The sequence below is a fragment of the Phyllobates terribilis genome, unplaced genomic scaffold (assembly GCF_046119375.1).
Source record: "Phyllobates terribilis strain yellow unplaced genomic scaffold, ASM4611937v1 Scaffold_737__1_contigs__length_740118, whole genome shotgun sequence".
Taxonomy (NCBI): Eukaryota; Metazoa; Chordata; class Amphibia; order Anura; family Dendrobatidae; genus Phyllobates; species Phyllobates terribilis.
Window position 1 is genome coordinate 173,098 of NW_027363497.1, and position 20,563 is coordinate 193,660.

Sequence of the window (20,563 nt, forward strand, 5' to 3'; positions counted from 1 at the left end):
GAATGTCACTGAGAAGCTCACAGAGACCGCCATAAGCAACAGTTTAAACGAATGCCACAGACTAATCAACCAAACTTTTTGGCTTGGTTTCTCTTTTATAGTCTGCAGGCATTAAATGAAAGAAGTCAGTGTTCCAGCAGAGGGAGACAACGTTTCAGAAAAGGCATTGTAGCAAACCAAAAAAGAAATTTTAAGCGCAGCAGAGTAACCAGCTCACATACCTGTTAGCTCAGGTGAGTTTAAAAGGCTGCTGTTGATAACAAGGGCATTTGCTAAATAGATGGTGTGTGTGCAACAATATACTGAAAGGTCAATTATATTGTGCAGCTTATCTCACCACCTGTAGTTATTTAGGTGAAAGCTCCAAAATGCTTGCCTAATATGTCTGTTTATCCAAAAGGAAGTATAGAGGGAGAGCTAGATAGATAGCATTGCATTACATTACATGGCAATGCAATGCACAGTTGCTGAAGTTGAACCAAAATGAGCTTGTCATCTGGCTTCTGCAACTTTTAACATGAAAAATCCAATGAGGAGAAGAAAAGCAAAGCCAAAGAGTCCATCCCAAAATCCGACAAACAAGCCAAATGAACAAAAAGCATTGAATTCAATTCTTTCTGATTTTAGAAACTGCATTAAAGAAGGGGTGCACCGGTCCTGGAGATACTGCAATACCAGGTCAATGCGTGGAGTGGACAGAGCAAGCTCTTTTTCCATCTCCCTGTTCTAAAAATCCATTTAATATATGGTCCCCAGATAGGGGACGTATCAGATATTAAACTGATAAGAACAGATACTACACTTGATCTTAGCCAAAAGGCCGAGAAGCGATAACCAGAATTGGTTTCCGACTACGGTGCCACCCAAGGATTCTGAAAAGTCCATTTGTGGAGATGGCCACCTGGACTCCCGTTAAGAAGACATGCTGTCAACCTCTAGATCCCTCACATGCCTGCACTTTTCGGCTTGCTGCTGCTGCAATCCATGCGTTTTAGATCTGCATAACTCCACCTCTTTTAGCACAGTACCCTCAACCCCCGGCTGTTCCCACCCGCCTCAACACCGTTGGAAGGGAGGAGAACCAATTAAGGCGGGGGGGGGGGGGGGGCGAGCAGCTGTCTACCCTTAGCAGGAGGGTTGCTGATTAATTACCTCTCCTGCTGCTGCTGCTGCTGGCTGTCCAGCAGCAGACTGAAGGTGGCTGCTGCTGTGCGCAGGTATATAAAGGCTCAGAGCCTATTATGACACGCGCAGCCAGCGTTCCATTGCCACATTCCGTCTACTGCAGGCGGGATACCTGGATGGCTGAATGTCACTGAGAAGCTCACAGAGACCGCCATAAGCAACAGTTTAAAAGAATGCCACAGACTAATCAACCAAACTTTTTGGGTTGGTTTCTCTTTTATAGTCTGCAGGCATTAAATGAAAGAAGTCAGTGTTCCAGCAGAGGGAGACAACGTTTCAGAAAAGGCATTGTAGCAAACCAAAAAAGAAATTTTAAGCGCAGCAGAGTAACCAGCTCACATACCTGTTAGCTCAGGTGAGTTTAAAAGGCTGCTGTTAATAACAAGGGCATTTGCTAAATAGATGGTGTGTGTGCAACAATATACTGAAAGGTCAATTATATTGTGCAGCTTATCTCACCACCTGTAGTTATTTAGGTGAAAGCTCCAAAATGCTTGCCTAATATGTCTGTTTATCCAAAAGGAAGTATAGAGGGAGAGCTAGATAGATAGCATTGCATTACATTACATGGCAATGCAATGCACAGTTGCTGAAGTTGAACCAAAATGAGCTTGTCATCTGGCTTCTGCAACTTTTAACATGAAAAATCCAATGAGGAGAAGAAAAGCAAAGCCAAAGAGTCCATCCCAAAATCCGACAAACAAGCCAAATGAACAAAAAGCATTGAATTCAATTCTTTCTGATTTTAGAAACTGCATTAAAGAAGGGGTGCACCGGTCCTGGAGATACTGCAATACCAGGTCAATGCGTGGAGTGGACAGAGCAAGCTCTTTTTCCATCTCCCTGTTCTAAAAATCCATTTAATATATGGTCCCCAGATAGGGGACGTATCAGATATTAAACTGATAAGAACAGATACTACACTTGATCTTAGCCAAAAGGCCGAGAAGCGATAACCAGAATTGGTTTCCGACTACGGTGCCACCCAAGGATTCTGAAAAGTCCATTTGTGGAGATGGCCACCTGGACTCCCGTTAAGAAGACATGCTGTCAACCTCTAGATCCCTCACATGCCTGCACTTTTCAGCTTGCTGCTGCTGCAATCCACGCGTTTTAGATCTGCATAACTCCACCTCTTTTAGCACAGTACCCTCAACCCCCGGCTGTTCCCACCCGCCTCAACACCGTTGGAAGGGAGGAGAACCAATTAAGGCGGGGGGGGGGGGGGTGGAACGAGCAGCTGTCTACCCTTAGCAGGAGGGTTGCTGATTAATTACCTCTCCTGCTGCTGCTGCTGCTGGCTGTCCAGCAGCAGACTGAAGGTGGCTGCTGCTGTGCGCAGGTATATAAAGGCTCAGAGCCTATTATGACACGCGCAGCCAGCGTTCCATTGCCACATTCCGTCTACTGCAGGCGGGATACCTGGATGGCTGAATGTCACTGAGAAGCTCACAGAGACCGCCATAAGCAACAGTTTAAAAGAATGCCACAGACTAATCAACCAAACTTTTTGGGTTGGTTTCTCTTTTATAGTCTGCAGGCATTAAATGAAAGAAGTCAGTGTTCCAGCAGAGGGAGACAACGTTTCAGAAAAGGCATTGTAGCAAACCAAAAAAGAAATTTTAAGCGCAGCAGAGTAACCAGCTCACATACCTGTTAGCTCAGGTGAGTTTAAAAGGCTGCTGTTAATAACAAGGGCATTTGCTAAATAGATGGTGTGTGTGCAACAATATACTGAAAGGTCAATTATATTGTGCAGCTTATCTCACCACCTGTAGTTATTTAGGTGAAAGCTCCAAAATGCTTGCCTAATATGTCTGTTTATCCAAAAGGAAGTATAGAGGGAGAGCTAGATAGATAGCATTGCATTACATTACATGGCAATGCAATGCACAGTTGCTGAAGTTGAACCAAAATGAGCTTGTCATCTGGCTTCTGCAACTTTTAACATGAAAAATCCAATGAGGAGAAGAAAAGCAAAGCCAAAGAGTCCATCCCAAAATCCGACAAACAAGCCAAATGAACAAAAAGCATTGAATTCAATTCTTTCTGATTTTAGAAACTGCATTAAAGAAGGGGTGCACCGGTCCTGGAGATACTGCAATACCAGGTCAATGCGTGGAGTGGACAGAGCAAGCTCTTTTTCCATCTCCCTGTTCTAAAAATCCATTTAATATATGGTCCCCAGATAGGGGATGTATCAGATATTAAACTGATAAGAACAGATACTACACTTGATCTTAGCCAAAAGGCCGAGAAGCGATAACCAGAATTGGTTTCCGACTACGGTGCCACCCAAGGATTCTGAAAAGTCCATTTGTGGAGATGGCCACCTGGACTCCCGTTAAGAAGACATGCTGTCAACCTCTAGATCCCTCACATGCCTGCACTTTTCGGCTTGCTGCTGCTGCAATCCACGCGTTTTAGATCTGCATAACTCCACCTCTTTTAGCACAGTACCCTCAACCCCCGGCTGTTCCCACCCGCCTCAACACCGTTGGAAGGGAGGAGAACCAATTAAGGCGGGGGGGGGGGGGGTGGAACGAGCAGCTGTCTACCCTTAGCAGGAGGGTTGCTGATTAATTACCTCTCCTGCTGCTGCTGCTGCTGGCTGTCCAGCAGCAGACTGAAGGTGGCTGCTGCTGTGCGCAGGTATATAAAGGCTCAGAGCCTATTATGACACGCGCAGCCAGCGTTCCATTGCCACATTCCGTCTACTGCAGGCGGGATACCTGGATGGCTGAATGTCACTGAGAAGCTCACAGAGACCGCCATAAGCAACAGTTTAAAAGAATGCCACAGACTAATCAACCAAACTTTTTGGGTTGGTTTCTCTTTTATAGTCTGCAGGCATTAAATGAAAGAAGTCAGTGTTCCAGCAGAGGGAGACAACGTTTCAGAAAAGGCATTGTAGCAAACCAAAAAAGAAATTTTAAGCGCAGCAGAGTAACCAGCTCACATACCTGTTAGCTCAGGTGAGTTTAAAAGGCTGCTGTTGATAACAAGGGCATTTGCTAAATAGATGGTGTGTGTGCAACAATATACTGAAAGGTCAATTATATTGTGCAGCTTATCTCACCACCTGTAGTTATTTAGGTGAAAGCTCCAAAATGCTTGCCTAATATGTCTGTTTATCCAAAAGGAAGTATAGAGGGAGAGCTAGATAGATAGCATTGCATTACATTACATGGCAATGCAATGCACAGTTGCTGAAGTTGAACCAAAATGAGCTTGTCATCTGGCTTCTGCAACTTTTAACATGAAAAATCCAATGAGGAGAAGAAAAGCAAAGCCAAAGAGTCCATCCCAAAATCCGACAAACAAGCCAAATGAACAAAAAGCATTGAATTCAATTCTTTCTGATTTTAGAAACTGCATTAAAGAAGGGGTGCACCGGTCCTGGAGATACTGCAATACCAGGTCAATGCGTGGAGTGGACAGAGCAAGCTCTTTTTCCATCTCCCTGTTCTAAAAATCCATTTAATATATGGTCCCCAGATAGGGGACGTATCAGATATTAAACTGATAAGAACAGATACTACACTTGATCTTAGCCAAAAGGCCGAGAAGCGATAACCAGAATTGGTTTCCGACTACGGTGCCACCCAAGGATTCTGAAAAGTCCATTTGTGGAGATGGCCACCTGGACTCCCGTTAAGAAGACATGCTGTCAACCTCTAGATCCCTCACATGCCTGCACTTTTCGGCTTGCTGCTGCTGCAATCCACGCGTTTTAGATCTGCATAACTCCACCTCTTTTAGCACAGTACCCTCAACCCCCGGCTGTTCCCACCCGCCTCAACACCGTTGGAAGGGAGGAGAACCAATTAAGGCGGGGGGGGGGGGGGTGGAACGAGCAGCTGTCTACCCTTAGCAGGAGGGTTGCTGATTAATTACCTCTCCTGCTGCTGCTGCTGCTGGCTGTCCAGCAGCAGACTGAAGGTGGCTGCTGCTGTGCGCAGGTATATAAAGGCTCAGAGCCTATTATGACACGCGCAGCCAGCGTTCCATTGCCACATTCCGTCTACTGCAGGCGGGATACCTGGATGGCTGAATGTCACTGAGAAGCTCACAGAGACCGCCATAAGCAACAGTTTAAAAGAATGCCACAGACTAATCAACCAAACTTTTTGGGTTGGTTTCTCTTTTATAGTCTGCAGGCATTAAATGAAAGAAGTCAGTGTTCCAGCAGAGGGAGACAACGTTTCAGAAAAGGCATTGTAGCAAACCAAAAAAGAAATTTTAAGCGCAGCAGAGTAACCAGCTCACATACCTGTTAGCTCAGGTGAGTTTAAAAGGCTGCTGTTGATAACAAGGGCATTTGCTAAATAGATGGTGTGTGTGCAACAATATACTGAAAGGTCAATTATATTGTGCAGCTTATCTCACCACCTGTAGTTATTTAGGTGAAAGCTCCAAAATGCTTGCCTAATATGTCTGTTTATCCAAAAGGAAGTATAGAGGGAGAGCTAGATAGATAGCATTGCATTACATTACATGGCAATGCAATGCACAGTTGCTGAAGTTGAACCAAAATGAGCTTGTCATCTGGCTTCTGCAACTTTTAACATGAAAAATCCAATGAGGAGAAGAAAAGCAAAGCCAAAGAGTCCATCCCAAAATCCGACAAACAAGCCAAATGAACAAAAAGCATTGAATTCAATTCTTTCTGATTTTAGAAACTGCATTAAAGAAGGGGTGCACCGGTCCTGGAGATACTGCAATACCAGGTCAATGCGTGGAGTGGACAGAGCAAGCTCTTTTTCCATCTCCCTGTTCTAAAAATCCATTTAATATATGGTCCCCAGATAGGGGACGTATCAGATATTAAACTGATAAGAACAGATACTACACTTGATCTTAGCCAAAAGGCCGAGAAGCGATAACCAGAATTGGTCTCCGACTACGGTGCCACCCAAGGATTCTGAAAAGTCCATTTGTGGAGATGGCCACCTGGACTCCCGTTAAGAAGACATGCTGTCAACCTCTAGATCCCTCACATGCCTGCACTTTTCGGCTTGCTGCTGCTGCAATCCACGCGTTTTAGATCTGCATAACTCCACCTCTTTTAGCACAGTACCCTCAACCCCCGGCTGTTCCCACCCGCCTCAACACCGTTGGAAGGGAGGAGAACCAATTAAGGCGGGGGGGGGGGTGGAACGAGCAGCTGTCTACCCTTAGCAGGAGGGTTGCTGATTAATTACCTCTCCTGCTGCTGCTGCTGCTGGCTGTCCAGCAGCAGACTGAAGGTGGCTGCTGCTGTGCGCAGGTATATAAAGGCTCAGAGCCTATTATGACACGCGCAGCCAGCGTTCCATTGCCACATTCCGTCTACTGCAGGCGGGATACCTGGATGGCTGAATGTCACTGAGAAGCTCACAGAGACCGCCATAAGCAACAGTTTAAAAGAATGCCACAGACTAATCAACCAAACTTTTTGGGTTGGTTTCTCTTTTATAGTCTGCAGGCATTAAATGAAAGAAGTCAGTGTTCCAGCAGAGGGAGACAACGTTTCAGAAAAGGCATTGTAGCAAACCAAAAAAGAAATTTTAAGCGCAGCAGAGTAACCAGCTCACATACCTGTTAGCTCAGGTGAGTTTAAAAGGCTGCTGTTGATAACAAGGGCATTTGCTAAATAGATGGTGTGTGTGCAACAATATACTGAAAGGTCAATTATATTGTGCAGCTTATCTCACCACCTGTAGTTATTTAGGTGAAAGCTCCAAAATGCTTGCCTAATATGTCTGTTTATCCAAAAGGAAGTATAGCGGGAGAGCTAGATAGATAGCATTGCATTACATTACATGGCAATGCAATGCACAGTTGCTGAAGTTGAACCAAAATGAGCTTGTCATCTGGCTTCTGCAACTTTTAACATGAAAAATCCAATGAGGAGAAGAAAAGCAAAGCCAAAGAGTCCATCCCAAAATCCGACAAACAAGCCAAATGAACAAAAAGCATTGAATTCAATTCTTTCTGATTTTAGAAACTGCATTAAAGAAGGGGTGCACCGGTCCTGGAGATACTGCAATACCAGGTCAATGCGTGGAGTGGACAGAGCAAGCTCTTTTTCCATCTCCCTGTTCTAAAAATCCATTTAATATATGGTCCCCAGATAGGGGACGTATCAGATATTAAACTGATAAGAACAGATACTACACTTGATCTTAGCCAAAAGGCCGAGAAGCGATAACCAGAATTGGTTTCCGACTACGGTGCCACCCAAGGATTCTGAAAAGTCCATTTGTGGAGATGGCCACCTGGACTCCCGTTAAGAAGACATGCTGTCAACCTCTAGATCCCTCACATGCCTGCACTTTTCGGCTTGCTGCTGCTGCAATCCACGCGTTTTAGATCTGCATAACTCCACCTCTTTTAGCACAGTACCCTCAACCCCCGGCTGTTCCCACCCGCCTCAACACCGTTGGAAGGGAGGAGAACCAATTAAGGCGGGGGGGGGGGAGGGTGGAACGAGCAGCTGTCTACCCTTAGCAGGAGGGTTGCTGATTAATTACCTCTCCTGCTGCTGCTGCTGCTGGCTGTCCAGCAGCAGACTGAAGGTGGCTGCTGCTGTGCGCAGGTATATAAAGGCTCAGAGCCTATTATGACACGCGCAGCCAGCGTTCCATTGCCACATTCCGTCTACTGCAGGCGGGATACCTGGATGGCTGAATGTCACTGAGAAGCTCACAGAGACCGCCATAAGCAACAGTTTAAAAGAATGCCACAGACTAATCAACCAAACTTTTTGGGTTGGTTTCTCTTTTATAGTCTGCAGGCATTAAATGAAAGAAGTCAGTGTTCCAGCAGAGGGAGACAACGTTTCAGAAAAGGCATTGTAGCAAACCAAAAAAGAAATTTTAAGCGCAGCAGAGTAACCAGCTCACATACCTGTTAGCTCAGGTGAGTTTAAAAGGCTGCTGTTGATAACAAGGGCATTTGCTAAATAGATGGTGTGTGTGCAACAATATACTGAAAGGTCAATTATATTGTGCAGCTTATCTCACCACCTGTAGTTATTTAGGTGAAAGCTCCAAAATGCTTGCCTAATATGTCTGTTTATCCAAAAGGAAGTATAGAGGGAGAGCTAGATAGATAGCATTGCATTACATTACATGGCAATGCAATGCACAGTTCCTGAAGTTGAACCAAAATGAGCTTGTCATCTGGCTTCTGCAACTTTTAACATGAAAAATCCAATGAGGAGAAGAAAAGCAAAGCCAAAGAGTCCATCCCAAAATCCGACAAACAAGCCAAATGAACAAAAAGCATTGAATTCAATTCTTTCTGATTTTAGAAACTGCATTAAAGAAGGGGTGCACCGGTCCTGGAGATACTGCAATACCAGGTCAATGCGTGGAGTGGACAGAGCAAGCTCTTTTTCCATCTTCCTGTTCTAAAAATCCATTTAATATATGGTCCCCAGATAGGGGACGTATCAGATATTAAACTGATAAGAACAGATACTACACTTGATCTTAGCCAAAAGGCCGAGAAGCGATAACCAGAATTGGATTCCGACTACGGTGCCACCCAAGGATTCTGAAAAGTCCATTTGTGGAGATGGCCACCTGGACTCCCGTTAAGAAGACATGCTGTCAACCTCTAGATCCCTCACATGCCTGCACTTTTCGGCTTGCTGCTGCTGCAATCCACGCGTTTTAGATCTGCATAACTCCACCTCTTTTAGCACAGTACCCTCAACCCCCGGCTGTTCCCACCCGCCTCAACACCGTTGGAAGGGAGGAGAACCAATTAAGGCGGGGGGGGGGAGGGTGGAACGAGCAGCTGTCTACCCTTAGCAGGAGGGTTGCTGATTAATTACCTCTCCTGCTGCTGCTGCTGCTGGCTGTCCAGCAGCAGACTGAAGGTGGCTGCTGCTGTGCGCAGGTATATAAAGGCTCAGAGCCTATTATGACACGCGCAGCCAGCGTTCCATTGCCACATTCCGTCTACTGCAGGTGGGATACCTGGATGGCTGAATGTCACTGAGAAGCTCACAGAGACCGCCATAAGCAACAGTTTAAAAGAATGCCACAGACTAATCAACCAAACTTTTTGGGTTGGTTTCTCTTTTATAGTCTGCAGGCATTAAATGAAAGAAGTCAGTGTTCCAGCAGAGGGAGACAACGTTTCAGAAAAGGCATTGTAGCAAACCAAAAAAGAAATTTTAAGCGCAGCAGAGTAACCAGCTCACATACCTGTTAGCTCAGGTGAGTTTAAAAGGCTGCTGTTGATAACAAGGGCATTTGCTAAATAGATGGTGTGTGTGCAACAATATACTGAAAGGTCAATTATATTGTGCAGCTTATCTCACCACCTGTAGTTATTTAGGTGAAAGCTCCAAAATGCTTGCCTAATATGTCTGTTTATCCAAAAGGAAGTATAGAGGGAGAGCTAGATAGATAGCATTGCATTACATTACATGGCAATGCAATGCACAGTTGCTGAAGTTGAACCAAAATGAGCTTGTCATCTGGCTTCTGCAACTTTTAACATGAAAAATCCAATGAGGAGAAGAAAAGCAAAGCCAAAGAGTCCATCCCAAAATCCGACAAACAAGCCAAATGAACAAAAAGCATTGAATTCAATTCTTTCTGATTTTAGAAACTGCATTAAAGAAGGGGTGCACCGGTCCTGGAGATACTGCAATACCAGGTCAATGCGTGGAGTGGACAGAGCAAGCTCTTTTTCCATCTCCCTGTTCTAAAAATCCATTTAATATATGGTCCCCAGATAGGGGACGTATCAGATATTAAACTGATAAGAACAGATACTACACTTGATCTTAGCCAAAAGGCCGAGAAGCGATAACCAGAATTGGTTTCCGACTACGGTGCCACCCAAGGATTCTGAAAAGTCCATTTGTGGAGATGGCCACCTGGACTCCCGTTAAGAAGACATGCTGTCAACCTCTAGATCCCTCACATGCCTGCACTTTTCGGCTTGCTGCTGCTGCAATCCACGCGTTTTAGATCTGCATAACTCCACCTCTTTTAGCACAGTACCCTCAACCCCCGGCTGTTCCCACCCGCCTCAACACCGTTGGAAGGGAGGAGAACCAATTAAGGCGGGGGGGTGGGGGGTGGAACGAGCAGCTGTCTACCCTTAGCAGGAGGGTTGCTGATTAATTACCTCTCCTGCTGCTGCTGCTGCTGGCTGTCCAGCAGCAGACTGAAGGTGGCTGCTGCTGTGCGCAGGTATATAAAGGCTCAGAGCCTATTATGACACGCGCAGCCAGCGTTCCATTGCCACATTCCGTCTACTGCAGGCGGGATACCTGGATGGCTGAATGTCACTGAGAAGCTCACAGAGACCGCCATAAGCAACAGTTTAAAAGAATGCCACAGACTAATCAACCAAACTTTTTGGGTTGGTTTCTCTTTTATAGTCTGCAGGCATTAAATGAAAGAAGTCATTGTTCCAGCAGAGGGAGACAACGTTTCAGAAAAGGCATTGTAGCAAACCAAAAAAGAAATTTTAAGCGCAGCAGAGTAACCAGCTCACATACCTGTTAGCTCAGGTGAGTTTAAAAGGCTGCTGTTGATAACAAGGGCATTTGCTAAATAGATGGTGTGTGTGCAACAATATACTGAAAGGTCAATTATATTGTGCAGCTTATCTCACCACCTGTAGTTATTTAGGTGAAAGCTCCAAAATGCTTGCCTAATATGTCTGTTTATCCAAAAGGAAGTATAGAGGGAGAGCTAGATAGATAGCATTGCATTACATTACATGGCAATGCAATGCACAGTTCCTGAAGTTGAACCAAAATGAGCTTGTCATCTGGCTTCTGCAACTTTTAACATGAAAAATCCAATGAGGAGAAGAAAAGCAAAGCCAAAGAGTCCATCCCAAAATCCGACAAACAAGCCAAATGAACAAAAAGCATTGAATTCAATTCTTTCTGATTTTAGAAACTGCATTAAAGAAGGGGTGCACCGGTCCTGGAGATACTGCAATACCAGGTCAATGCGTGGAGTGGACAGAGCAAGCTCTTTTTCCATCTCCCTGTTCTAAAAATCCATTTAATATATGGTCCCCAGATAGGGGACGTATCAGATATTAAACTGATAAGAACAGATACTACACTTGATCTTAGCCAAAAGGCCGAGAAGCGATAACCAGAATTGGTTTCCGACTACGGTGCCACCCAAGGATTCTGAAAAGTCCATTTGTGGAGATGGCCACCTGGACTCCCGTTAAGAAGACATGCTGTCAACCTCTAGATCCCTCACATGCCTGCACTTTTCGGCTTGCTGCTGCTGCAATCCACGCGTTTTAGATCTGCATAACTCCACCTCTTTTAGCACAGTACCCTCAACCCCCGGCTGTTCCCACCCGCCTCAACACAGTTGGAAGGGAGGAGAACCAATTAAGGCGGGGGGGGGGTGGAACGAGCAGCTGTCTACCCTTAGCAGGAGGGTTGCTGATTAATTACCTCTCCTGCTGCTGCTGCTGCTGGCTGTCCAGCAGCAGACTGAAGGTGGCTGCTGCTGTGCGCAGGTATATAAAGGCTCAGAGCCTATTATGACACGCGCAGCCAGCGTTCCATTGCCACATTCCGTCTACTGCAGGCGGGATACCTGGATGGCTGAATGTCACTGAGAAGCTCACAGAGACCGCCATAAGCAACAGTTTAAAAGAATGCCACAGACTAATCAACCAAACTTTTTGGGTTGGTTTCTCTTTTATAGTCTGCAGGCATTAAATGAAAGAAGTCAGTGTTCCAGCAGAGGGAGACAACGTTTCAGAAAAGGCATTGTAGCAAACCAAAAAAGAAATTTTAAGCGCAGCAGAGTAACCAGCTCACATACCTGTTAGCTCAGGTGAGTTTAAAAGGCTGCTGTTGATAACAAGGGCATTTGCTAAATAGATGGTGTGTGTGCAACAATATACTGAAAGGTCAATTATATTGTGCAGCTTATCTCACCACCTGTAGTTATTTAGGTGAAAGCTCCAAAATGCTTGCCTAATATGTCTGTTTATCCAAAAGGAAGTATAGAGGGAGAGCTAGATAGATAGCATTGCATTACATTACATGGCAATGCAATGCACAGTTGCTGAAGTTGAACCAAAATGAGCTTGTCATCTGGCTTCTGCAACTTTTAACATGAAAAATCCAATGAGGAGAAGAAAAGCAAAGCCAAAGAGTCCATCCCAAAATCCGACAAACAAGCCAAATGAACAAAAAGCATTGAATTCAATTCTTTCTGATTTTAGAAACTGCATTAAAGAAGGGGTGCACCGGTCCTGGAGATACTGCAATACCAGGTCAATGCGTGGAGTGGACAGAGCAAGCTCTTTTTCCATCTCCCTGTTCTAAAAATCCATTTAATATATGGTCCCCAGATAGGGGACGTATCAGATATTAAACTGATAAGAACAGATACTACACTTGATCTTAGCCAAAAGGCCGAGAAGCGATAACCAGAATTGGTTTCCGACTACGGTGCCACCCAAGGATTCTGAAAAGTCCATTTGTGGAGATGGCCACCTGGACTCCCGTTAAGAAGACATGCTGTCAACCTCTAGATCCCTCACATGCCTGCACTTTTCGGCTTGCTGCTGCTGCAATCCACGCGTTTTAGATCTGCATAACTCCACCTCTTTTAGCACAGTACCCTCAACCCCCGGCTGTTCCCACCCGCCTCAACACCGTTGGAAGGGAGGAGAACCAATTAAGGCGGGGGGGGGGGTGGAACGAGCAGCTGTCTACCCTTAGCAGGAGGGTTGCTGATTAATTTCCTCTCCTGCTGCTGCTGCTGCTGGCTGTCCAGCAGCAGACTGAAGGTGGCTGCTGCTGTGCGCAGGTATATAAAGGCTCAGAGCCTATTATGACACGCGCAGCCAGCGTTCCATTGCCACATTCCGTCTACTGCAGGCGGGATACCTGGATGGCTGAATGTCACTGAGAAGCTCACAGAGACCGCCATAAGCAACAGTTTAAAAGAATGCCACAGACTAATCAACCAAACTTTTTGGGTTGGTTTCTCTTTTATAGTCTGCAGGCATTAAATGAAAGAAGTCAGTGTTCCAGCAGAGGGAGACAACGTTTCAGAAAAGGCATTGTAGCAAACCAAAAAAGAAATTTTAAGCGCAGCAGAGTAACCAGCTCACATACCTGTTAGCTCAGGTGAGTTTAAAAGGCTGCTGTTGATAACAAGGGCATTTGCTAAATAGATGGTGTGTGTGCAACAATATACTGAAAGGTCAATTATATTGTGCAGCTTATCTCACCACCTGTAGTTATTTAGGTGAAAGCTCCAAAATGCTTGCCTAATATGTCTGTTTATCCAAAAGGAAGTATAGAGGGAGAGCTAGATAGATAGCATTGCATTACATTACATGGCAATGCAATGCACAGTTGCTGAAGTTGAACCAAAATGAGCTTGTCATCTGGCTTCTGCAACTTTTAACATGAAAAATCCAATGAGGAGAAGAAAAGCAAAGCCAAAGAGTCCATCCCAAAATCCGACAAACAAGCCAAATGAACAAAAAGCATTGAATTCAATTCTTTCTGATTTTAGAAACTGCATTAAAGAAGGGGTGCACCGGTCCTGGAGATACTGCAATACCAGGTCAATGCGTGGAGTGGACAGAGCAAGCTCTTTTTCCATCTCCCTGTTCTAAAAATCCATTTAATATATGGTCCCCAGATAGGGGACGTATCAGATATTAAACTGATAAGAACAGATACTACACTTGATCTTAGCCAAAAGGCCGAGAAGCGATAACCAGAATTGGTTTCCGACTACGGTGCCACCCAAGGATTCTGAAAAGTCCATTTGTGGAGATGGCCACCTGGACTCCCGTTAAGAAGACATGCTGTCAACCTCTAGATCCCTCACATGCCTGCACTTTTCGGCTTGCTGCTGCTGCAATCCACGCGTTTTAGATCTGCATAACTCCACCTCTTTTAGCACAGTACCCTCAACCCCCGGCTGTTCCCACCCGCCTCAACACCGTTGGAAGGGAGGAGAACCAATTAAGGCGGGGGGGGGGGGGGGGGTGGAACGAGCAGCTGTCTACCCTTAGCAGGAGGGTTGCTGATTAATTACCTCTCCTGCTGCTGCTGCTGCTGGCTGTCCAGCAGCAGACTGAAGGTGGCTGCTGCTGTGCGCAGGTATATAAAGGCTCAGAGCCTATTATGACACGCGCAGCCAGCGTTCCATTGCCACATTCCGTCTACTGCAGGCGGGATACCTGGATGGCTGAATGTCACTGAGAAGCTCACAGAGACCGCCATAAGCAACAGTTTAAAAGAATGCCACAGACTAATCAACCAAACTTTTTGGGTTGGTTTCTCTTTTATAGTCTGCAGGCATTAAATGAAAGAAGTCAGTGTTCCAGCAGAGGGAGACAACGTTTCAGAAAAGGCATTGTAGCAAACCAAAAAAGAAATTTTAAGCGCAGCAGAGTAACCAGCTCACATACCTGTTAGCTCAGGTGAGTTTAAAAGGCTGCTGTTGATAACAAGGGCATTTGCTAAATAGATGGTGTGTGTGCAACAATATACTGAAAGGTCAATTATATTGTGCAGCTTATCTCACCACCTGTAGTTATTTAGGTGAAAGCTCCAAAATGCTTGCCTAATATGTCTGTTTATCCAAAAGGAAGTATAGAGGGAGAGCTAGATAGATAGCATTGCATTACATTACATGGCAATGCAATGCACAGTTGCTGAAGTTGAACCAAAATGAGCTTGTCATCTGGCTTCTGCAACTTTTAACATGAAAAATCCAATGAGGAGAAGAAAAGCAAAGCCAAAGAGTCCATCCCAAAATCCGACAAACAAGCCAAATGAACAAAAAGCATTGAATTCAATTCTTTCTGATTTTAGAAACTGCATTAAAGAAGGGGTGCACCGGTCCTGGAGATACTGCAATACCAGGTCAATGCGTGGAGTGGACAGAACAAGCTCTTTTTCCATCTCCCTGTTCTAAAAATCCATTTAATATATGGTCCCCAGATAGGGGACATATCAGATATTAAACTGATAAGAACAGATACTACACTTGGTCTTAGCCAAAAGGCCGAGAAGCGATAACCAGAATTGGTTTCCGACTACGGTGCCACCCAAGGATTCTGAAAAGTCCATTTGTGGAGATGGCCACCTGGACTCCCGTTAAGAAGACATGCTGTCAACCTCTAGATCCCTCACATGCCTGCACTTTTCGGCTTGCTGCTGCTGCAATCCACGCGTTTTAGATCTGCATAACTCCACCTCTTTTAGCACAGTACCCTCAACCCCCGGCTGTTCCCACCCGCCTCAACACCGTTGGAAGGGAGGAGAACCAATTAAGGCGGGGGGGGGGGGGTGGAACGAGCAGCTGTCTACCCTTAGCAGGAGGGTTGCTGATTAATTACCTCTCCTGCTGCTGCTGCTGCTGGCTGTCCAGCAGCAGACTGAAGGTGGCTGCTGCTGTGCGCAGGTATATAAAGGCTCAGAGCCTATTATGACACGCGCAGCCAGCGTTCCATTGCCACATTCCGTCTACTGCAGGCGGGATACCTGGATGGCTGAATGTCACTGAGAAGCTCACAGAGACCGCCATAAGCAACAGTTTAAAAGAATGCCACAGACTAATCAACCAAACTTTTTGGGTTGGTTTCTCTTTTATAGTCTGCAGGCATTAAATGAAAGAAGTCAGTGTTCCAGCAGAGGGAGACAACGTTTCAGAAAAGGCATTGTAGCAAACCAAAAAAGAAATTTTAAGCGCAGCAGAGTAACCAGCTCACATACCTGTTAGCTCAGGTGAGTTTAAAAGGCTGCTGTTGATAACAAGGGCATTTGCTAAATAGATGGTGTGTGTGCAACAATATACTGAAAGGTCAATTATATTGTGCAGCTTATCTCACCACCTGTAGTTATTTAGGTGAAAGCTCCAAAATGCTTGCCTAATATGTCTGTTTATCCAAAAGGAAGTATAGAGGGAGAGCTAGATAGATAGCATTGCATTACATTACATGGCAATGCAATGCACAGCTGCTGAAGTTGAACCAAAATGAGCTTGTCATCTGGCTTCTGCAACTTTTAACATGAAAAATCCAATGAGGAGAAGAAAAGCAAAGCCAAAGAGTCCATCCCAAAATCCGACAAACAAGCCAAATGAACAAAAAGCATTGAATTCAATTCTTTCTGATTTTAGAAACTGCATTAAAGAAGGGGTGCACCGGTCCTGGAGATACTGCAATACCAGGTCAATGCGTGGAGTGGACAGAGCAAGCTCTTTTTCCATCTCCCTGTTCTAAAAATCCATTTAATATATGGTCCCCAGATAGGGGACGTATCAGATATTAAACTGATAAGAACAGATACTACACTTGATCTTAGCCAAAAGGCCGAGAAGCGATAACCAGAATTGGTTTCCGACTACGGTGCCACCCAAGGATTCTGAAAAGTCCATTTGTGGAGATGGCCACCTGGACTCCCGTTAAGAAGACATGCTGTCAACCTCTAGATCCCTCACATGCCTGCACTTTTCGGCTTGCTGCTGCTGCAATCCACGCGTTTTAGATCTGCATAACTCCACCTCTTTTAGCACAGTACCCTCAACCCCCGGCTGTTCCCACCCGCCTCAACACCGTTGGAAGGGAGGAGAACCAATTAAGGCGGGGGGGGGGGTGGAACGAGCAGCTGTCTACCCTTAGCAGGAGGGTTGCTGATTAATTACCTCTCCTGCTGCTGCTGCTGCTGGCTGTCCAGCAGCAGACTGAAGGTGGCTGCTGCTGTGCGCAGGTATATAAAGGCTCAGAGCCTATTATGACACGCGCAGCCAGCGTTCCATTGCCACATTCCGTCTACTGCAGGCGGGATACCTGGATGGCTGAATGTCACTGAGAAGCTCACAGAGACCGCCATAAGCAACAGTTTAAAAGAATGCCACAGACTAATCAACCAAACTTTTTGGGTTGGTTTCTCTTTTATAGTCTGCAGGCATTAAATGAAAGAAGTCAGTGTTCCAGCAGAGGGAGACAACGTTTCAGAAAAGGCATTGTAGCAAACCAAAAAAGAAATTTTAAGCGCAGCAGAGTAACCAGCTCACATACCTGTTAGCTCAGGTGAGTTTAAAAGGCTGCTGTTGATAACAAGGGCATTTGCTAAATAGATGGTGTGTGTGCAACAATATACTGAAAGGTCAATTATATTGTGCAGCTTATCTCACCACCTGTAGTTATTTAGGTGAAAGCTCCAAAATGCTTGCCTAATATGTCTGTTTATCCAAAAGGAAGTATAGAGGGAGAGCTAGATAGATAGCATTGCATTACATTACATGGCAATGCAATGCACAGCTGCTGAAGTTGAACCAAAATGAGCTTGTCATCTGGCTTCTGCAACTTTTAACATGAAAAATCCAATGAGGAGAAGAAAAGCAAAGCCAAAGAGTCCATCCCAAAATCCGACAAACAAGCCAAATGAACAAAAAGCATTGAATTCAATTCTTTCTGATTTTAGAAACTGCATTAAAGAAGGGGTGCACCGGTCCTGGAGATACTGCAATACCAGGTCAATGCGTGGAGTGGACAGAGCAAGCTCTTTTTCCATCTCCCTGTTCTAAAAATCCATTTAATATATGGTCCCCAGATAGGGGACGTATCAGATATTAAACTGATAAGAACAGATACTACACTTGATCTTAGCCAAAAGGCCGAGAAGCGATAACCAGAATTGGTTTCCGACTACGGTGCCACCCAAGGATTCTGAAAAGTCCATTTGTGGAGATGGCCACCTGGACTCCCGTTAAGAAGACATGCTGTCAACCTCTAGATCCCTCACATGCCTGCACTTTTCGACTTGCTGCTGCTGCAATCCACGTGTTTTAGATCTGCATAACTCCACCTCTTTTAGCACAGTACCCTCAACCCCCGGCTGTTCCCACCCGCCTCAACACCATTGGAAGGGAGGAGAACCAATTAAGGCGGGGGGGGGGTGGAACGAGCAGCTGTCTACCCTTAGCAGGAGGGTTGCTGATTAATTACCTCTCCTGCTGCTGCTGGCTGTCCAGCAGCAGACTGAAGGTGGCTGCTGCTGTGCGCAGGTATATAAAGGCTCAGAGCCTATTATGACACGCGCAGCCAGCGTTCCATTGCCACATTCCGTCTACTGCAGGCGGGATACCTGGATGGCTGAATGTCACTGAGAAGCTCACAGAGACCGCCATAAGCAACAGTTTAAAAGAATGCCACAGACTAATCAACCAAACTTTTTGGGTTGGTTTCTCTTTTATAGTCTGCAGGTGTGACACCCCAGGGGTCTGGTTGCCACAGTGATAGAAATATTATGTCTGAGAGCAGGTGGGAGGTCCTTTGGTCAGGGATCCTGTGCATGCCACACCTCCTGCCCAGTCTTGGGAGGGGAAGAACTTCCCCTGTATAAACCCTGGGCTGAGGCAGGGTTAGTCAGACAAGGAGAGTGGAGACAAGAAGCAGCATAGGAAACAGCAGAGTTACAAGGAGTCAGGGGCTGGCAGCTGCAGAGCTCGCCCTGACTAAGAAGATTCTTTACCGGACCCGGAGTCCGAGGCTGTGGGGACTAACTCCTACCCAGCAGCAGAATCCGTCAGGCAGGGGATTTCAGGTCCTCTGGCCCAGAAGCCCGAAGGCACGGTCACACGCGTGGGACCAGCACCGCCATCGTGGAGCGGAAGCCATTAGAAGGCCCCGAGTCACCGGCCATACGGGTGAGCACCACACGGTACACTCAGGGACGTGGGCTACTTACATCAGCTTCTAGCAAGGTAGCCAAAAGAGTACAGTCAGTTTGGGAGGCCTACAACTACGCCTGGCCAGGGGAGATCTCATCTGCTCAAAGACTGACCAGGCCCCGTTTGCTAGCAAGTACTCCGGGAGGGTCTATCGTTGTTACCAGTAAAGACCCTGAACTACACCGTACCGTCTCTGAGTGGTTCCTGCTACCCCCATCATCCACGTCGGCTGCCCTGAGGCCATACCCCTCCCGTTGGGGGTTATACTATCACGCTGCACAATCCTACCACCGGCCTCAGCGGTCTGCCCTGCAGCAGCAGCTCCCTGGCTGCACTCAACGGGTGGCGTAGTCATCAACCATTTACCGCTAACAGACTGCCGTCCAGTTTGACTCCCTGGGTACGGACCGGGTCACCGCCACGAGACTACAACCCTCAACAGATCCGGCTCCGGGTAAGCTCACGCGTGCGCAACGCAGCGCGACACAGGCCCAGGGGCGCGTCAACTTTGGCGTAGTCGGCAGGATTTCGTGCCCGCAACCACCGGGTACTGCGTGCCTGAAAAGCAAAGACTGTTCAAACTTACCAGTGGTGAAGATTCCCGCTATCCGTGGAGGTTTCCCGCCATCCGGCGCCATCTTCTACCTTCTTCCCGCCATCGGTGAAGTTTCCCGCCATCCGGCGCCATCTTCGGCCTTCTTCCCGCCATCCGTGGAGTTTTCCCGCCGTTGGACGCCATCTTGAGGACGCCGCGCGGGAAGAAGAGGGGCGTGGACTCCGAAAGCGCGCGAGAACTGAAGCCCCGCCTCACGTCCGGACGTTGCGTAAGGTCCTGGAAGGAGCCCAGCAGACGCCGACGTCACAGGAGCGCGACGGAAGGTCCTCAACCCTGACGATCCACTGCGGAGCCGCGGCCTACGGAAGAGGATCATCGCAAGGTAGGCCACAGTCCACTAGGGGGGAGGAAGATGTCGGATACGGAGGAGAGCTTCACTGCCTCAACCCCCGCCAGCGCTACCGCTGCTGCAGTTATGCCCTTCACCATGCCCTATATCCCGGGAGCAGCTTGGCTACCCCAGTACTCAGGGGAGTCACATACCCTGCATGACTTTAGAGAAAAGCTGGATAGCCTCTTCCAGGTGTACCCCCTCACAGAAGAGCAAAAAGTGAGCATCCTGGTGGCCCAACTAACCGGGGCAGCCAAAAGGGAAGTAAAATCCTGGCCACCTGGGAGGAAGACTGTCGCAGGGATACTAACCCGGCTGAAGGACACCTTTGATACCCGCACCTCAGCCGAGATTAAGCTTAGATTCTACGGGTGCAAGCAGCGAGCGCATGAGAGTATAAGGGACTATGCACTAAACCTACAAGAGGCCCTGAGGGCCATAAAGCAGACCGACCCTGATGGGGTGGGAAACGAGGACAGGCTGTTGACTGAACAATTTATAGAGGGTTTATATTGCAATGCCCACCGAACCCAGTTGCGGGCAATGGCCTTACAGGATCCCCATCTGGACTTTGCACAGTTCAAGGACAGAGCCATCCGGGTGCTCCGAGAACCGGCACCAGGTGGCGTTGTGACCCACAGACGCCCCACTACCACTTACTACCAGGAGGCGGCGCCCTTGTCAGCAGGGCCTGTGGGAGCTGATGCGCAGGCTTTGGACAAT

General features: G+C 46.7%; 14 non-coding genes across 14 annotated transcripts; all 14 read right to left on the bottom strand.

The window, feature by feature from the left end:
- Nucleotides 1-641: 641 nt before the first annotated feature.
- LOC141238057 (U2 spliceosomal RNA) lies at nucleotides 642-832 on the bottom strand. The gene has a single exon (XR_012303553.1). It is a non-coding gene; the product is annotated as a U2 spliceosomal RNA (small nuclear RNA).
- Nucleotides 833-1,948: 1,116 nt separating this feature from the next.
- On the bottom strand, nucleotides 1,949-2,139 carry LOC141238058 (U2 spliceosomal RNA). The gene has a single exon (XR_012303554.1). It is a non-coding gene; the product is annotated as a U2 spliceosomal RNA (small nuclear RNA).
- Nucleotides 2,140-3,258: 1,119 nt separating this feature from the next.
- On the bottom strand, nucleotides 3,259-3,449 carry LOC141238433 (U2 spliceosomal RNA). The gene has a single exon (XR_012303919.1). It is a non-coding gene; the product is annotated as a U2 spliceosomal RNA (small nuclear RNA).
- Nucleotides 3,450-4,568: 1,119 nt separating this feature from the next.
- LOC141238059 (U2 spliceosomal RNA) lies at nucleotides 4,569-4,759 on the bottom strand. Its single transcript, XR_012303555.1, has one exon. It is a non-coding gene; the product is annotated as a U2 spliceosomal RNA (small nuclear RNA).
- A 1,119-nt stretch (nucleotides 4,760-5,878) lies between these two features.
- LOC141238060 (U2 spliceosomal RNA) lies at nucleotides 5,879-6,069 on the bottom strand. The gene has a single exon (XR_012303556.1). It is a non-coding gene; the product is annotated as a U2 spliceosomal RNA (small nuclear RNA).
- Nucleotides 6,070-7,185: 1,116 nt separating this feature from the next.
- Nucleotides 7,186-7,376, bottom strand: LOC141238061 (U2 spliceosomal RNA). Its single transcript, XR_012303557.1, has one exon. It is a non-coding gene; the product is annotated as a U2 spliceosomal RNA (small nuclear RNA).
- Nucleotides 7,377-8,496: 1,120 nt separating this feature from the next.
- On the bottom strand, nucleotides 8,497-8,687 carry LOC141238449 (U2 spliceosomal RNA). The gene has a single exon (XR_012303934.1). It is a non-coding gene; the product is annotated as a U2 spliceosomal RNA (small nuclear RNA).
- A 1,119-nt stretch (nucleotides 8,688-9,806) lies between these two features.
- On the bottom strand, nucleotides 9,807-9,997 carry LOC141238062 (U2 spliceosomal RNA). The gene has a single exon (XR_012303558.1). It is a non-coding gene; the product is annotated as a U2 spliceosomal RNA (small nuclear RNA).
- Nucleotides 9,998-11,116: 1,119 nt separating this feature from the next.
- On the bottom strand, nucleotides 11,117-11,307 carry LOC141238063 (U2 spliceosomal RNA). Its single transcript, XR_012303559.1, has one exon. It is a non-coding gene; the product is annotated as a U2 spliceosomal RNA (small nuclear RNA).
- Nucleotides 11,308-12,422: 1,115 nt separating this feature from the next.
- On the bottom strand, nucleotides 12,423-12,613 carry LOC141238064 (U2 spliceosomal RNA). The gene has a single exon (XR_012303560.1). It is a non-coding gene; the product is annotated as a U2 spliceosomal RNA (small nuclear RNA).
- Nucleotides 12,614-13,729: 1,116 nt separating this feature from the next.
- Nucleotides 13,730-13,920, bottom strand: LOC141238066 (U2 spliceosomal RNA). The gene has a single exon (XR_012303562.1). It is a non-coding gene; the product is annotated as a U2 spliceosomal RNA (small nuclear RNA).
- A 1,122-nt stretch (nucleotides 13,921-15,042) lies between these two features.
- LOC141238488 (U2 spliceosomal RNA) lies at nucleotides 15,043-15,233 on the bottom strand. The gene has a single exon (XR_012303971.1). It is a non-coding gene; the product is annotated as a U2 spliceosomal RNA (small nuclear RNA).
- Nucleotides 15,234-16,351: 1,118 nt separating this feature from the next.
- On the bottom strand, nucleotides 16,352-16,542 carry LOC141238067 (U2 spliceosomal RNA). Its single transcript, XR_012303563.1, has one exon. It is a non-coding gene; the product is annotated as a U2 spliceosomal RNA (small nuclear RNA).
- Nucleotides 16,543-17,658: 1,116 nt separating this feature from the next.
- On the bottom strand, nucleotides 17,659-17,849 carry LOC141238068 (U2 spliceosomal RNA). Its single transcript, XR_012303564.1, has one exon. It is a non-coding gene; the product is annotated as a U2 spliceosomal RNA (small nuclear RNA).
- Nucleotides 17,850-20,563: the final 2,714 nt, after the last annotated feature.